Source organism: Sinohyriopsis cumingii, chromosome 1 (genome assembly GCF_028554795.1).
Source record: "Sinohyriopsis cumingii isolate HCF-2022 chromosome 1, ASM2855479v2, whole genome shotgun sequence".
Taxonomy (NCBI): domain Eukaryota; kingdom Metazoa; phylum Mollusca; class Bivalvia; order Unionida; family Unionidae; genus Sinohyriopsis; species Sinohyriopsis cumingii.
Genome location: NC_142961.1, coordinates 53,493,293 through 53,507,822, shown reverse-complemented (window position 1 = coordinate 53,507,822; position 14,530 = coordinate 53,493,293). Strand labels below are relative to the sequence as shown.

Here is a 14,530-nt window from a genome sequence, read left to right as displayed (position 1 = left end):
TGGATCGAATGGATAGCCAGTGTAGGGTACAGAGCAGCGGAGGGGTGTGCTCTGATTGTGGTATCTAAGTATGATTTGAGCAGCTGTGTTTTGAACTTTTTGAAGTTTCTGGAGTAGATATTGAGATGAACCAGACAGAATTGAGTTACAATAGTCCATTCTTGAAAGTACTAATGAACACACAAGTGTTTTAGTGGCATCAACTGAAAGATATTTGCGAATTGAGCTGATGCGTCTCAGCTCAAGATATGCAGCCTTGCATATGTTCATGACATGTTGGTGCAATGTGAGAGTACTGTCCAGAGTAACACCTAGGTTTCATACTGATTGGGTGAATTTAATGTTGGCATTGCTGATATTTATTGTTTGAGGTAAAGGATGTGACTGAGAAAGTCTTTGTGTTGTGATCAGAATGGCCTCAGTTTTGTCATCATTCATCTGCAGCTTGTTACAAGTCATCCATGATTTCACATCAGAAATGCACCTCTCTACACCTTGGTTGGTAGCATCAACTTCAGTTGGGTGGCTAGATTTGTATATTTGGGTGTCATCAGCGTACAATTGGTGAGACACTGGATGATGATCTATGACACTTGAGAGCGACTGAGTGTACAGAATGAAGAGAACAGGTCCAAGAACAGACCCCTGTGGAACACCACAACATAGATCAACTGGGCTGGAGTGTATTCCATTTGCAGATACAATTTGTGTCCTGTTGACCAAGTAGGACTTGAACCACAGTAAGGCTGTATCATGAATGCCAAATACATGCTGGAGACGGTGAAGTAATATATCATGGTCTATTGTGTCAAATGCTGCAGACAAATCAAGGAGGGTGAGGACTGTAATCTTTCCGCTATCCAACGCAGAGAGAATGTCATTAACTACTTTTAGAAGAGTAGTTTCAGTACTGTGGCAAGGGTGATATGCAGATTGTACATTGCTAAAAAGACTGTTTGAAGTATAATTCATTTATTAGATAAATTTGTGGGTGGTATCTAAGCAAGTTTATTATTTATTCATTGGTGTAAATCAAATTGAATTTAATAAAAAAATATTTCCAAATTTAAACAATATAAAAAATTCAAAGTTTTTAATCATTGCTGTAAAAAACTACGTGTACTTAGAACACATTTTTTAAGATTTAACTTTGCCATCAATTTAAAAATTCACTTAAAACTGTGATGAAAGTGAGAGAAAAAACAAAACAAGCTAATTAACTTGTCCTTCAATTTTGCTCACTTTGCCAATGAATAGTTGCAGAAACCTGACATATCATTAGGTCTCCCATCTAGTACATAAAATACATTATTGTCAAAATCCCATGTCACAAATTTATTGGTTGTTTTATTATTCACAAATTTTTTTCATGCAAAATGAATTTTTCAAAAATGTCTCTATTAACATCTTCCATTGCAAAGACACTAATGGAACTGATACAAAACCAACTACTTATCTTAATTTCCGACGTGTGCGACAATTTGGCCATGTACGTCGAATTACAAAACCAGCCGCTTGACACAGTCACGCACTTTTTTGGGAAAGAGTGCAATACCTCGGCATTCCGAATTGTTGCGTTATACCAAGTTAGTGCCCAATATAAACTGAACAGGTGAGCTGGTGTGTCATTATAGTAGTACTGTAGTGATATGTGCAAGTTACCAAGTATCTTTCTTCGACACATGAAAGCACTAAGACATGCAATAACGAACAATCTAGATTGCAAAAAATTAATTCAGCGAGAAATTAAACGTAGAATTATGTGGAAAAGCAACAGTCAGGACTATCGGTAATTGGTGAGTATCCAGTTATCACAAGTGACAGGGAAACATTACAGGTGTCGGGTACAGTATTGGGTCATCGATTTTTTGCAGGTATTTAAATGTGCAGCTTTGTTCTTCACCAGTCAGACGTAATAGTGAAGGTTATACATTACACACGACAAGACCATTTTGTGATTTATAAATAGTGGACAGTAGACCTTAATTGGTTGGAAATGTAGAAATTAATTTTTAAGTCTCAAGGCAGCGACGATTTATTAATGACTTCTTTTTTTTTTTTTTTTTGTTTTAAATATGACATACCGGCCATATTCCCAGACAGAGTTGGGATGATCTTAAAAGTAAAAATGTGTGGGGTGTTTATTTAGGTCCAAAGTGGGATAAGTATGAGTGACCCTTAAAAAAATTTAAAATAAGCTATCTTTTCATATCAGCATATAGAAAATGATTGGAAATTCTAATGTTGGTACGCTTAGGGTTGTCAGATATCATGATGAAGTGTTGTTTATTCATACATGTTTCACAATTCTCACATTTAGAACTCTAAAATACTTTGACAGTCTCTGGTTATCTCTGCATCTGCCCTTCCATTTTGTTTTCTCTGCACATTTAATCAACACATACCACCATGTTGGCCAGTTCTGTGCATCGGGTAATTCTGCACAACGATATGACATTCCTGTAATTGAGTCATGTATTGTTTTTGGTCAAATATCCATTTTGTATGAAGAAAGAACAATCATCCTTGTGATACTCATAAAGTGCACAAAAATAACACATTTCTAGCCTAAATGCATATGAAAATGTGTTTTCTAAATGTCAACATGAAGACCCACTCCATGAACATCTTGAACTTGTAACCCAGAAAATCCTATTTACTCTTTATCTCTTAGAATCATACAAATAAATACATTATATAAAATATAGAAATGTATTCTTTAAAATAATACTGCATTTTAATCCAAGTTTCCTATTTTGTAAGAAGTTGTCCTACACATACGGAATAATCTGTTATCCAAAATGTCAACTTGCCACTAGAATGGGATTTTCAAGAAATTCCCGCAGCGTATAGTCTGTTTCTGGATTCTTTTGTAATTTTCCCCCATAAACAAGATGTTGTAAACACAAATACATCCTATTTATTGTTGTTTCTCTTCAGCATAAAAGGTTACTTTTTTATAAAATGTTGAACTTTACTCGTTTTTTTATATTGGTTTAGTTTGCTTAATATCTCTTGCCATTTATTGGCATTATTACGTTGAAATTTGTAAAACCAGCTATAAACCTGACCTAATTACTCTACTGAAATGCTGACAGAAAAAGTCCCAAGTAATGTATTTCATTTCCATAGCCCGATGAATAAACATTATGTCTTTTCAGAGCTATGCGTAGAATAGGCCAACATATTGTGAGTCATGAAAACACAGGAGTGGTATCCCGTGTGTCAAAAATTAATATTATTTTGAACAGAATATTCTGGAGACAATTACCACTTTTCAAATGATAAGCATTGCATTATTTTATTTCCATCAATTGGTCAAATTCGGTATGTGTTTTGATTCAGTATTGGTGATGGAAACCTTATGTGTGCAGAAATGCTCAGCAGAAGTATTAACTCTTTTTGCAACAAAATGATTCTATTCACAACAGCACAATAGAGATAAATTTTCTTTGGATCCATTTTATACCTCTCCAATGCAGGTACATAATATATGTCTGTCTCAGTGCAGTACAACATTAAAAACTTGTATAATGTTTATTTATACTAAAAATTGTTAAATGACATAAAGGAAAAGAAAATATGTAATTCTTACACTGGAGCTGGGTCTTCATGATTTGGTTGGAGTCTCGGGATATTCCTTTTGGACTCTCCATTTTTGGAGCAAGGAGTCCTTGACTCTCAGTTTTTATATAAAAGAAAATTTCTGCATATGATTTATTTGTATTTATCAACTTTCATGGTATTCATACTGCATGAGTAGAAAATATTATCCTTGATTTAAAGGAAAAAAAATGTAGCAGTTTTGATATTAGTTGATCACTTTATGGCTCCATAACACTGAGGATATGATAGAGTTCTATATTTATATTGCAAGAACTATCTTTTAGGTTTATCAGTTTTTCTGCAACAGGCATTTCCACACCCATAGCTTCAGCGATTGCATTTTTACAAATGAAATTTCTATGGTGATGAACTTCCATGACCTCCGCATCAGTGATTAATTATGTGACAATGTTGGTATGAATAGATCAGTGCTATATGCATGTACTAAACTAAAATATCGCTAATTTAATGTGTTAAGTAAACATAAAGTCAAGATTTCTGCAATTAATGTCCAGTAATTATTATCTATCAAAATAATAATGAAAACAACCATCCGCTTTGTCCCTATCTGAGGGAGGTATTAGTTGGTGCTAATTGATGCATAAAGTAAACATGGAGGTGAGACTACAATTTTGGAACCAAATGGCAAATCCTTTCAATATGCAATAATTATAATCAAAGTTATTATAATGCCAGCTGTGTACTGTGAATAAATCTGTGAGCTAAAGGGTGCAGATTGAAAGAAACCTTTCAGAATTGCTGATAATTAGTGAATGAAATGAACATAATATGCATTTTTCTATAACAATTATTATGAAACTCATTACAAGCAGATGACAGCATTTGCTGGAAATTAAATGTTCTTAACTGTAAATCTTTGAGGTTCATTTAATTAAATCTAAATTTATTCTTTTCTTACTGCCTTCTTAAGATTTAATTTCACTTTTTTATTTTCTTTCAATTCTTTTATTTGTCATGCATCTGCCTGTCACAGAAATGACAATTAGCAGAAATGTTGAACATGGAAAAATAAATGCCTGATGCAGAAATGCCATGGAAAAACAGTCATACCTTCTTTTATGCCTGCCATGAACGTGGTGAGGGCATATTTTGTCAGTATGTATGTTAGTTCTTATAGTATTACTTGCTTATAATATGTAAAAATGACAGATAAAAGAAAAGTCTCAAAATACAGTATACATATGTGATAGAAAACATTTGAGCTTGATAGTTTTAGAACTGTTTGATCAAGGGACGACCATACATTTTATAGTGTTTCCCATAAGCAATTTTAAGATGGTGTCATGCCATACTGTTTTATTTCTCATTACAAGCTGTTTGCTTTTTACATCCCATCAGGTCTTTTTTCCAACAGCTTGCCCTTTTCCACTATTTGCAAAATGCTTCTTTTTGTGTCCTTTTTTTTACAATAAAGGTTGCTTATATGCTTGATGATTTCTTTGATCAAAAGCAGATGTACATCTTTGTCCAAAGCTCACCCGTACAAAATAATTAGGCGAATTCCACCTGGAACTTAAGGATGGAAAATTAGAGAAGTCACAGATGAATCCATCTAGAGTCCGTCTAACTCTAAGATGGACTTTTGTGAAAATTCCTGCTATATAATACATCTTTGGGTAAAATTTTGGACTTGGTTCATTTTCCAACCACCATCTAGGTAGAATTAGGAACTTAATCACTGGCATCTATTATATGAAAGGAGGAATCTAAACTTAGTATATTTTCTAACCAACATCTAGGCTGAATGAAGAACTTAGTCATTTACATCAGTTAAATAAGGCAGAATTAGGACTTGGCTTTTTTGTGTCTGTAAAGTTAAATGTAAATTTTGACTTTTTTCATTTGTGCAGCAGCGATGAGCTGAATATTTGTATCATATTCATTTTACAAAAAGATAATGCTACTAAATTACATAAATGACTGAAAGAAAATGTTAAAATAATACATGTAGAAAAAATAACTTTGCAGGTTTTATTTTGTTTGATATATTCAAGCTTGGATGATGTGACCCAACAAATTTGAGTTTTGGAGAGAGTTTAGGAAAAGTGGCTTGTTTATAAGATAATAAAATTATCAGCTAATGTGACACACAACCCAGTTTTTATAAAGCTTTGTTATTTGCAGTGTCTTTTTTTTAAGAATATACTAATTGGTCTTTGTATTCTCTGTTATATCAGGTTGATCAAATAGACTTTAGTTATTGTGTGTGTTATTCATACAGTTAGCATTATCTGCTAATTATTTAGCTTTGCAGATACATATTAGTGTGTAAACTTATTGAGATGAATATGACTTATAACTGTCATTGACAGACAGTTCATTCAGAGTTGGTAATATAATTGTACATTCCTGGTTTATCATTCCACTGTCCCATGTATTTACAGTTAGAAGTTGGGTCCAGTTCTTAATTGTTCTACCCTTTTTAAGTATTTTTTCCATTTAAATGATGTACATATATTCTGTTGTTGGCCAAAATGTAAGTAAAAATGGAATGAGTAAAATGTTGAAATCAATTTTTTATTTCTGTAAATGATCAACAGGTCTGTAATGCAATGCATTTAATAAATATCAGGAGAACGGATTAAATTGTGTTTGGTTCTGGTCTTAATTTCACTAGACAGAATCTTTTCAATGGTGAAGGCATTTCGCTTTCAGCTGTAGGCAGAGTTTATTTCTAGGTGAAATTTCTGCAAGGTGGACTAACATATTGACATTTTCATTAATGGAGACTGCTCCGGTGGCCTAATGGTTAGAGCGTCTGCCTTGGATGCGGGAGGCCGTGGGTTCAATCCCTGGCCGAGTCATACCAAAGACTTGCAAAAATAGTACTAACAGCTGCCTCGCTTGGTGCTCAGCATTAAGAGGTTAGTGTTAGGACTGGTTGGCCTGGTGTCAGGATAATTTGACTGGGTGGGACATTGTGCTATATGTCTGCGACATGATGCCCCAGTGCTAGACATCATCATAAACTGCCACATTGCAGACATCATAGCGATATGACTGAAAAATTGTTAAAGCTACGTTAAAAATCCAAATCACACATATTGGATTGGGTTCTATGGGTATTTCTATCTAATTAGGCAGAAGTAAAGATTCCGCCTAGTAACAGACAGAGTAATTTGCATATTTCGAGCTATATTCCACCCTGAATCTGCTTAAATGTGATAATAAGGGGAATCTAGGCTAAATAAGCAGAATAAACAGATTTCGCATAGTAGACGGAATAAACAGATAATATCTAGTAAGCTGAATAAACAGATTCCTCCTAGTAATAGACAGAGTAATTTTCATATTTTGGGCCATATTCCACCCTGAATCCATTCTGAATCCACCTAAAATTTATGATAAGTGGAATCTAGGCTTTAAGTGAAATCCGCTTTAAAATTGCACCTGGAATCTGGTTCAAGTCAGGGCTGAAGTTTTGATGGAGGCGAGGCTGTTCCTTTTGTCCGTTGATATGGTGATATATAAAGAAGTCCCGTGTCATAAATGTACTCAAGGCAGTGAGTATGTGCACACCTTATGGTGATGTGTTAAGAAGTTATTTGTTGTAACTACTCAAGGCAATATGACTATATGTGCATACTTGTGGGATAATGTTTTGATACTTAAGTAAGACATGAAGCAGGGATGGTCCTGGCTTTTAAAAAGCTGTCGCCAAAATAATCGCCAACCTCAATATTTTGTCGCCAATTTTCAAAAAGTGTCGCCAAAAAAAGTAGTGTACATTTTTCCAAGTGTTAATTTAGTCTATTAATGTAACAGGCAATGAAAATTACAAAAGATGGATTAGTTAACACTTTAATTACAACAAGCATTAACAAAATGTTACAAGTGTTACATGAAGATGCGTCGCGATTTTAGGGCTGCCCACTTGTTGAATGCAGTTTCAAAGTCTAATTTTTCACATCTGTACATGCTGATTCTCATTAAATTCTCGAGAGATGAGATGCAGAGCTTATTTCTGATGTCAGTTTTCATGAGGTTCATCTTACTGAATCCACGTTCACAGTCCTCAGTGGTGGCAGGTGACACCAGTAGTCTCTCAGCAGCCCCCCCCCCCCCTTTATGGATAGCTTCACAAAGCTTGTAGCGAATTGCTTCCTAAATCCCAAGAATGATCACTGAATGCTGTATAAATTTTCTCGACAAGAAAAATAGGATCTCCATTCCCACGAATGAAACTTACACGAGTCAACACCTGGCAATATTGGACCGTATATATAAGCGTAAATTCACACCCAATATAGGGATTCTTTCACTCCTGTATTTTGAGAAATAAATAATTATTATTAATTATGCAAAACTATTTTTTTTTTTTTTTTTTTTTTTTTTTTTTTGCTATTTCTTGTTGCGGAGTTTAAGTCTCTGCAGCCGTAACACGGGACTGATGACAAAAGGAAAAGATCAATGAGTAAAATGCTGCACTGGCGACAGATGTAATTGTGATTGAGATTTTTTCCATTTGCTTTGTATTTATACACAGTAGTCGGTACTTCAAAAGGTTATCAGTTTTCTATGAAGGTTCAGCAAAACTATTGTATTGGTATATGTATAAAAAAAAAACAGAAGGATTAGCCATACAATTAATTGTATCTGTTTTATTCGCGTCTTCAGAAGTGGGTCAGTTGTAGGTATAGTGCGGTAGCATGATTGACTGTATCGCAGCATACAGTACTCAGCCCAGATGTCAGCATAAGCAGATTATGATGTAACAATGCACTGTAAAGATAGGGTTGTCAATAAGAACAAAGGATCGTTTATGTAACAGATTGATTCCAATGCATTGCTTAGTCAAGTTTATGGCTTCCTTTCGTTCTGGCTTTAAATTTATTCAGTCCAAATCCATGATTGTATGTACAAATTAAATAACCAAAAAGTATGTCGCCAAAGAAATCGCCAGATGGGATATTTTTGTCGCCAATAAGGAAAAAAAATCGCAATTTGCGACATTGGCGAAGCCCAGGACGATCCCTGCATGATGAAGGGATTTTTATTTTGAACATGAATTTTCTTGGTAGCCAATGGCTGGGCAGTGTTTCCCTTTAACCTTATTTGCACTTCAGAGACCCCAAATTTCTTTTTAATTTGACCCCCAGTTTTGATACCAGAGTTTGTTTTTTACTCAGTCAGCCCCCCAGTTTTGACAGCAAGGATCTTTTTGACTCTCAGTCTTGCACCCCTAGGGGATACACTGGGCCGGGTAAGGTAAATTTTGTTTATTTTAAATATAACATCATGATTTTAATATTAAAACATTAATGTTCTCAAAAAGTTACTGCCTGGTGTCGATGGGTGTCAATTAATAATTTGTGTGGTTTGATATTAATATTATTAACAGCAACAACAACAATTTACAATGAAATGAGAACAGAGGTTCCATTACACTGGTATATGCTGGTTTTTACCAATAAAATTTGCCTCTGTTCTGGAAAAAGATGAGGCTGTCAGTCAGTATTCATGTACTAACAATCTGCAAAACAACTTTGAAGTTGAGAAAGTGAACCGTCTCAAAGCCATGCTGACTTTGATCAGTTGTAGTACTATATCCTTGCCATGCTGACTTTGATCAGTTGTAGTACTATATCCCTGCCATGCCGACTTAGATCATTTGTAGTACTATAACCCTGCCATGCTGACTTTGATCAGTTGTAGTACTATATCCCTGCCATGCTGACTTTGATCAGTTGTAGTACTATATCCCTGCCATGCTGACTTTGATCAGTTGTAGTACTATATCCCTGCCATGCTGACTTTGATCAGTTGTAGTACTATATCCCTGCATTGCTGACTTTGATCAGTTGTAGTACTATATCCCTGCCATGCTGACTTTGATCAGTTGTAGTACGATATCCTTGCCATGCTGACTTTGATCAGTTGTAGTACTATATCCCTGCCATGCCAACTTGATCATTTGTAGTACTATAACCCTGCCATGCTGACTTTGATCAGTTGTAGTACTATATCCCTGCCATGCTGACTTTGATCAGTTGTAGTACTATATCCCTGCCATGCTGACTTCGATCAGTTGTAGTACTATATCCCTGCCATGCTGACTTTGATCAGTTGTAGTATTATATCCCTGCCATGCTGACTTTGATCAGTTGTAGTACTATATCGCTGCCATGCCGACTTTGATTAGTTGTAGTACTATATCCCTGCATTGCTGACTTTGATCAGTTGTAGTACTATATCCCTGCCATGCTGACTTTGATCAGTTGTAGTACTATATCCCTGCGATGCTGACTTTAATCAGTTGTAGTACTATAACCCTGCCATGCTGACTTTGATCAGTTGTAGTACTATATCCCTGCCATGCTGACTTTGATCAGTTGTAGTACTATATCCCTGCCATGCTGACTTTGATCAGTTATAGTACTATAACCCTGCCATGCTGACTTTGATAAGTTGTAGTACTATATCCCTGCCATGCTGACTTTGATCAGTTGTAGTACTATATCCCTGCGATGCTGACTTTGATCAGTTGTAGTACTATATCCCTGCCATGCTGACTTTGATCAGTTGTAGTACTATATCCCTGCCATGCTGACTTTGATCAGTTATAGTACTATAACCCTGCCATGCTGACTTTGATAAGTTCTAGTACTATATCCCTGCCATGCTGACTTTGATCAGTTGTAGTACTATATCCCTGCGATGCTGACTTTGATCAGTTGTAGTATTATATCCCTGCCGTGCTGACTTTGATCAGTTGTAGTACTATATCCCTGCCATGCTGACTTTGGTCGGTTGTAGTATTATATCCCTGCCATGCCGACTTTGATCGGTTGATTGATGACATCAACACATCACCAGAAGGAGAGTCATTTATCTCTCTGGATTGCAAAGGTTTAATATCTGATTCAAGCAAAACAAATTAAAGCACGTTAATCCAAGCAGTAACTTTATTCTATTTGTGTTCAAGAGTCTGTAATCATGGCACAGTGATTGATAAGTTCATTTTTTAAAGTACTAGTGATAAATCTACTCCTGTTCCTAGTACAGGTGCTGCAGAGGAAGACGAGCATAAAGTCCCAACTTCAAAGGATTACTGATCAATGTCTTTTTTTGCTTTCTATTGTACATTTTTCAAATTCAAGGGCAGAGAAATCGGGAACTACTACAAAGAAATTAAGAAACAAGGAGTTTCCATTTCAGCAGGCAATTACATGTTTCAGTTCCATGCGTCAGTGTTTACACTAAATGAAATCAGTTGCAGTTGGACATAAAAACCATCACTATATTCTCTGAGTAAATGCTTGAATAACGAGATGTTTCTTTGTTATGGCTTTTTATTTGTTTTGGTATACCATTGGTGCTTTTATTTACACTTAAAAATAAATTAATAACCATGTGTTTGTTTGTTTGGGGTCCATCTTGTTTTGGCTTTTGCTGTTTTCTATTTATAGATGACTGTACATCATGCAATTAAACATGCTGAAGTTGCAAGCTTGCACTTACACCAAGTCATTAAAACTAAACATGTTATGTGGTGCTTGGAAATACTTTAACTATTTGCTTTATAAGCAAACCAAAATTGTTAATTATGTGTGGATTAACATGGTGACTGAGAGTGACAATTTTGGAATGGGATTGCACTATCTTTTATCTGATCTGTAAGTTGATAAATATTCAGGTCAGCATCACTAAATGTAGCTAAAAGTACCTAATTCATATTAAATACTTTATGTGAAATAAATTAGGTACTTTTAGTTACATTTAATGATATGAGATAATTTAAAAATAGGATAAATTTTGTGATGTGTGGAACATAATATATTATAGTGTTGTTGACTTCTGATGCTGTCCTTTACAAATGCAGCTGCAGTAAATGGTCAGAAACTAATTAATTTAATTTTCATACTTTAAAGTATTGTTTACAACATAATTTTCACCACTCTGTGGAAGTGATAAACCATGCATTCTTGAGATTAGTTTTCTAATTGATCTTTGGCTGAAGGAAATGGATAATGGACATATGACTGGGATTGTTTTCCTTGACTTCAAGAAAGCCTTTGATCTTGTTGATCGTGAAATTCTGCTGCAAAAGTTGAACTGTTACAGGTTTGACAATCCGTCTTTAAACTGGTTTAGATCATACCTAAACCAAAGGTCTCAACAAGTAAGCATTGGAAATATTAGCTTTCAAACTTGCACTATTCATTCAGGAGTCCCTCAAGGCTCAGTTTTGGGCCCTCTCCTCTTCCTTATCTATATCAATGATCTACCATTAAATAGTGAATCCACAAATACAGATTTGTTTGCAGATGATGCAACCTTGTATACATCTAGCTGTGATACTGAAGTTATCCAAATGAGATTGAACTCAGATCTTATTATAGTCCATGAACTGGGCACAACAAAATAGGATGGTAATTAATGAAGGTAAAACAAAATGTATGATTTTGGGGACATCACAAAAGCTACACAAGTCAGGGACCCCAAAACTATCTCTTGCAATAAATAATCATCCATTAGAAAATGTTAAACATGAAGGGCTTGTAGGTGTGTCCATAGATAATAATTTATTATGGAATGAGCATATTGATAAGCTTTGTAAAATACTGTCATCCATAATTGCCCTTCTCAGCAGAATCAGGAAATATTTACCTATGGAAACTCGCAATCTATACTACAAGTCATATATTCTTCCAACAATGGATTATTGTTCTAATGTATGGGGAAACTGTGCTAAATCTGAGCTTGACAGGATTTATAAACTTCAGAAATGAGCAGCACATGTAATTTTAGATGCATCTGTTGATCATCCCTCAAAAGCATTATTTACAGAACTCAAATGGTTCACAATATATGACAGGATAGATTTTCACAAGGCAGTTCTTTTATATAAATGTCTACATGGAACTGCACCAGAGTATCTTCAGGACTTATTCAGGCCTTTTTTAACACAATACCAGTTGAGATCAATATCACATGGAAATCTTCTAGCACCGAAACTAAGAACAGAGCAATTTAAAAAGAGTTTTCAGTAGTCTGGTACAGTTCTGTGGAATAAGCTTCCACTACATGTAAAATCTGCTGAAAATATTAGAGTATTTAAGAAGAGATATCATGAGCATGCATGTGTTTCTAACAGATAATCGAATTTAGTATTTAAATACTAAACATGTTAAAATAAACACTAATTATTGCTATCTTCATATAATGTGCATTGTTATACTCTCCTTAACACATTAACCCCTGGCGACGAGTATACTCGTCGTACTTTACACCCCTGATCTCCCGCGAGCCTCGCTAAAGTGGCTGAGTTTGCATAGCTTGTCTCCCGAGCGCCGAGTTTAAGAGGCAGTATTTAGCAAGGCCTTTCTCCCGCACGACGAGTTAACTCGGCGCAAACCATTGGTCGATTTAAAGCCATTTCCTACTAATGCAGGCAGTTTAACCAATCAAATTTTAGCTTACATAGATAGAGCGCACATTGCTGAACAGCGGGAAATTTTTTTCACTTCGATATCAGTTGATTTAGTGAAAATATTTCGATTTCAAAATGATGCAAATTGATGAGAATCAGCCTCTAGGAGCAGACTTTTTCTTGACGGATTCTGATGGATAATTTTCTGGATTTTAATCACACGAGATTGATAGTGACATCGAAAAAGCTACTGAAAATAACAGCGGTAGTGACGAAAATGAGAATGTTGAAGAAGAAGAAGAAAATGAAAGTAGAGCTGATCGATGATCGTAAATGATAAAACACACATTGACAAGAGGCTATACCAACTTACCAAGGACCAGCAACGGATTTAGACCCTGATGCAAATGCATTTGATTTCGTGGAGCCTCTTTTTCTTTTGAATAATCGTTAAATAAATGTTTGGGAAATATACGTTGTTAACATGAGTGTTCATAGTTCAAGGTTTGTTAAGTGTTTTATTAGTTTTAAAAATTTCAGTGAGAATTCTTAGGAAGAAAGGTAAGTAAAGAGCAAATAAAATATGCCCATTTGTGTACAGTATTCACAGGATGTTTAGTTTACAAGAGACAAGTGGAATTTTTGTGTACATAAAATATAATTATTTCATGTGTTGATGGTGTTAATAATTCTTTGTGAATTCATAATGGATTTTATCGATTATTCACGGCAAGAGAAGCAAATTGGCAAGTACATCATTTGTTTTCACCATCATGCATTAGTTTTATTTCTGCATGTAGCATGAAATTTATACCATTATGTATGTAAGTTTATTGAGAACTGCCGTGCCAAATTTGAGCTGAATTAAATGAATGCAAATAAAATAATAACAATTTTATTGTAAGTAGCCCCTCTATAAAAATCTGCAATCCAATTGCTGTCAGCTAGTCTCAGGGATACAGGCACTGGAAAGGCTAACACTGCTCTAGGTGGTCTCTGCAAGTATGCTTCAGGGGACTGCCTAGCTGTTTGGCTCAGGGGTTAATGTGTTAAGAGGGCCTCAAGGGAGAATAGTCCTTGACTAATGAGTCACCCTCTATAAATAAAGCATTATTATTATTATTATTATTATTATTATTATCATTTGTACCAGTAAATTTTGGCCTTGTACCCTTTATCTGTCCTTGCTGGTATGAGTTAGCGGTAGACCAACAAGTAGGTCTCTGCTTTTTTTTCTTCTGACATTACTGGTAGCAGATTTGTCACAGTTTCCCTATACAGTTGAACAGTAAACATTGTTGGAAGAACATATGAATTGTAGTACAGATTGCAAGTTTCTGTTGGTAAATATTTGTTGATTCTGCTGAGTAGAGTGGTTTTCCTTGCCCTAGCCAGGTTAGTTCTGGTGTTATGTTATAGCTCATGGTGAAATGTAGGCATCAAGTCACCAGATAGTTGGTGTTGATATCAATTGCGCCAACAAACAAACTCTTGCACATTCACAGGCATGTGTTTTGATAGCTGATTGAC

The 14,530-nt window shown here is 35.2% G+C and overlaps 1 protein-coding gene across 3 annotated transcripts in view; it reads left to right on the top strand.

Annotated features, from left to right (window-relative positions):
- Nucleotides 1–1,313: 1,313 nt before the first annotated feature.
- LOC149806881 (uncharacterized) overlaps nucleotides 1,314–14,530 on the top strand; it is a 164,042-nt gene continuing 150,825 nt past the window's right edge. For all 3 annotated transcript variants that reach the window (XM_089959097.1, XM_089959101.1, XM_089959088.1), the window contains exon 1: nucleotides 1,314–1,796. The gene's annotated coding sequence lies outside the window, so the exon portion shown is untranslated. The remainder of the gene's footprint in view (nucleotides 1,797–14,530) is intronic.